The 4,404-nt window shown below is 47.4% G+C and overlaps 1 pseudogene; it reads left to right on the forward strand.

Moving 5' to 3' along the window:
- The first annotated feature begins 2,581 nt into the window (after positions 1-2,581).
- LOC116073617 lies at positions 2,582-4,064 on the forward strand (annotated as a pseudogene).
- Positions 4,065-4,404: the final 340 nt, after the last annotated feature.

Genomic DNA, 4,404 nt, shown 5'->3' on the forward strand with positions numbered 1-4,404 from the left:
GAGACAGGGTTTCTCTGTGTAGCCCTGGCTGTCCTGGGACTCACTCTGTAGACCAGGCTGGCCTGAAATCCGCCTGCCTCTGCCTCCCAAGTGCTGGGATTAAAGGCGTGAACCACCACTGCCTAGTGAACAAATAAATCTTTTTAAAAAATATTAGCTTTTTGTTTGTTTGTTTTTTATTCCTAATTCTCACAATGAATTTAAAATTTGGAAGGAAAACATATAATTGTCAGCAAGTAGCCAAGGCTTGAATTTGACAAAAGGCAAAAGCTGTTGATCCTGAGATTCACAAGAAAAAAAACAAACAAACAAACAAACAAAAAACAGTCCCACATCTGAGCCAAATTTGAAGCAAGCTTTATTAAATACTGACCAAGATGGACTTTGGTTAGGACCACTCCCAGGAATTTCCAACTCAGTGACCCCCAAGACACTGTGTTACAGGGGTTTATAAACATAAACCCACAGGCCACCAAACTTTCCCATGAAGCTTTGTTATTTTCCAAGAACTACAACTCCCAGCATTCCAGGAAGTTAACTGGTCCCTGGACAGTTCCAAGTTAATTTTGGGTATTGCAAAGGATTTGAGTAAAGATGATAAAGTTTAAGATCTTTCTGTCTCCTTGTTTCTTCTTTCTGTCGTACTGGGAATTGAACCCAGGGCCTCTGAAATGGATAAGCAAGTATTCTACCACTGAACTGTATTCCCAGCCACCACCACCTCTTTTTCTTTGTTTTTGAGATTGAGCTCACTAAGTTAGCTGTCTCTGAATTCGCTCTCTCTGTAGCCCAGTGACACCTTGAACTTATGATCCTCCTGCTTTGGCTTTCCAAGAGGATGATGGGATTATATGGGTATTAGAGAGTTCTTCTAAGATTTGGCTATTTAAAGTGGGATCCCAGTCATTGGATTTCTGAGGCAGAGTAAAGAGACATAAGACAGAAAGAGACCAGAGCCTGACCTCCACAGACTGTGTTTATTACTGTATACTGCAAGGGACAGCCTCTCTCCCGAATGAAGTCCAGGGGTCTGCCAGGGAAATAAATACCTGGCTGTAAACCCTTTATAGGGGTAGGGTGATGTTGAAGGCAAAAAGGCCTTGTGCACACAGATAAGCACTGGAGAAGCAGGAAGGTTAAACACACAGTTTACCTCTTCAGTGGAATTCCAGGAATGATGGAGGTTTACAACCTGTCGATCCTTTGCTGTCTGATGAGAAAGGCTCTGCCCAATATCTCCCAGAATTGATTTATCTCAGATCCTTCCCTCCTAAATCTTGAGCATTTCAGTGAGATGATGATGTCATTTGTATTTTACAACAGCCTAAGTAAAGTCTACGTTATCTTAGGGCCAGGCTAATCCTGATTCCCACAGGCATTGTGTTATCTCAGTCATTCTCCCTAGACCCTCTTCTTGAGTATTGCTTCTAAGTGAACACGCATAGCTTTATCTTATGGATGAGGCTTTGTGAAGAACTTCAGTGTAATCACGTCGTAGGCTTTGTTGCACTCCTGGAGCAGAGGTAATTGTTACCTGACTACATTTTTCTTTTCCAAAGTTGTGCTGTGCTTAAATATGGCTAAAGTGAAATGACCTGGCCCAGACTCTAGAAGTCCTGGCTCATCCAGTGATGGTTACAATAAAATCGGGCTGAGTTTCATTCTTATCTCTTTCTGGATTGTTTTTCCCTGCCTGCAGTGAAGCTGTGGGAGGCTTGGGAGTGAGGAAATCGAATCATTGCAGCTGTAGGGGGCTACCAAGACCCAACATATTCATACTGGTGGACAGTTGCCCACTGAAACATCTTGCTAGCCCTTATTTTGTGTTTTAGAGACAGTGTCTCATAGCCCAGACTGACCTTGAACTCCCTACGTAGCTGAGCTCCTGTCTTCTACTCTCAACCTTCCAAACACTTGGATTGTGTGTGGCACCACACCTGGCTGCAAGCATCTTGCAATGTTAGATGGCATCATGTCCATTAATCACTGAACTCTGCAGAGCCTTTTGTGGATTTGATAACTCTGTTTTATACCATTCAAGCTCACACATCTAGAGAATGCCTGAGAACCAGGGCCTGTATTTGCCTGGGGATTGCCTACTCTAGCCAGGACACCTTCACTGAAGATACATGCTGTATGTATCTTTGTAAACGGCAACAGGTTCTGTCTACCCTAGACACTGTGGAAACGGGGAATAGATGTTCAAGAGTTCAGCCCATTATTTTGTATATTCCGGTGTTCTGAGTACAGAGCCTAGAACATCACACATGCTAGGCTACTACCCTGCTATTGAGCTGTATTCCAAGGAGAGATGGCTCAGTGGTTAAGAACACCGACTGCTCTTCCAAAGGTCTTGAGTTCAATCCCAGGTGGCTCACAACCATCTGTCATGAGATCTGACTCCCTCTTCAGGAGTGTCAGCTACAGTGTACTTACATATAATAGCAAAACAAAAACAATAACAAATAACAATAACAAAAACAAACAAACAAACCAAAAAAACCCCAAGCCCCACCTGTTGTGTTCTATACAAAAGAAAGAAAGAGTTTGGTAGAGTATGGTATGGTGAGGTGGAAGCGCCATGCTGAAACATCCCTTCCCCCTGAGGTACCAGCCATATAATGGATATAGAATGGAATAGAGTTTATTTAGGGCATGGGGAAGGGAGTTGATGAGGGAGTAGAGACAGAAAGGGAGAGAGAGAGAGAGAGAGAGAGAGAGAGAGAGAGAGAGAGAGAGAGAGAGAGAGAGAGAGAGAGGAGGCAGACCAGGAACATGTGGAGAGAGAGGGAGGGTAGGAGAGAAGGAGAGAGGGAGGGAGGGAGGAAGGGGATGGGGAGAGACAGGACAGAGAGCGTGTGATGGTTTGCAACAGACATGTCACTGTGGGGGTGGGTTTGAGACTCTCATCCTAGCTACCTGGAAGGCAATCTTCCACTAGCAGCCGTCAGATGAAGATCTAAAACTCTCAGCTCCTCCTGCACCATGCCTGCCTGGATGCTGCCATGCTCCTGCCTTGATGATAATGGACTGAACCTTTGAACCTGTAAGACAGCCCCAATTAAATGTTGTCCTTTATAAGACTTTCATTTCGGGCAGTGGTGGGGCACGCCTTTAATCCCAGCATAGGCGGGTGGATTTCCGAGTTTGAAGCCAGCCTGGTCTACAGAGTGAGTTCCAGGACAGCCAGAGAAACCCTCTCTCGAAAAGCAAAACAAAACAACAACAAAAAAAGAATGGTTAAAAAAAAAAGAAAAAGGACTTTCATTGGTCATGGTGTCTGTTCACAGCAGTAAAAGCCTAATTAAGACAGAGGGTAAAGACATTCCTCTGCAGCTCCATACAGCAAGGGGCCCAGCCTCTGGTGAAGGCTGAGAAAGATTCGTTCTCAGAACCAGATAGCAGCAGCCCACAGAGCGCCGACAGATCCCCCACCCCCAGTCTGTGCTTTTGCAGCCCAGGGCCTGGCAGTGGACTTGGAGCCACTGCACATCCAAGGGACAGGCAGCCAGCAGCTTGAGCTGCATGCAGAGCCAGAGGTGGACAGTGAAGAGCTGAGTCCCAGCAGGCACCTTTGCATTTGTCCGCTGTGCTGCAAGCTGTTCCCTAGCACCCACGCACTGCGGCTGCATCTCAGCGCCCACTTCCGAGAGCGGGACAGTGTCTGTACCAGGCTCTCCCCCGAGGGGTCCGTGCCCACGTGCCCACTCTGCAGCAAGACTTTCTCCTGCACATACACTCTGAAGAGGCATGAACGGACACACTCTGGGGAGAAGAAGCCCTATACATGCATGCAGTGCGGCAAGAGCTTCCAGTACTCACACAACTTAAGCCGGCACGCTGTGGTCCACACACGGGAGAAGCCCCATGCCTGCCGCTGGTGTGACCGCAGATTCACACAGTCTGGTGACCTGTATCGCCATGTCCGCAAGTTCCACTATGGCCTGGTCAAGCCCTTGCTTGTGCGAAGTGTTTTTCTGTATCCCCAAGGTGGAGGAAGAGACGGGGGCAGGGTCTCCTGGGTGGGACTCTGGGATGGAGGAAGAAACGCAGGCAGGTGGTAGCCCTACCCCAAGGCTAGAAGGTTGTACCAGCCAACCTGAATGAATGCTGCTGCTTGAATGGGCTGCCTCCTCCTCCCCTTCTCTCCACCTCACTCCTGAGGTTGTACCCTGCCCAGTTAGGGACACTTTCTTCCTCATTGTCCTCTCTAGCAAGGTTCTAGAGTTCCTGGCCTGCCCACTCACTGGGTAGTGTGAGGTAACAGTTTTCCTGTCCTGGGCCTTCCCTGACCCCCCTGCTGGGATGCTTGAGAGTGTCCTTGTGTGCCTACTGCTGTGATAGAATGACTCACTTGTCAAGAAAGTCATTAATGCAAGTGTCTTAACAGGGTGCACTGAGTGA

Source organism: Mastomys coucha, unplaced genomic scaffold (genome assembly GCF_008632895.1).
Source record: "Mastomys coucha isolate ucsf_1 unplaced genomic scaffold, UCSF_Mcou_1 pScaffold23, whole genome shotgun sequence".
NCBI lineage: Eukaryota > Metazoa > Chordata > Mammalia > Rodentia > Muridae > Mastomys > Mastomys coucha.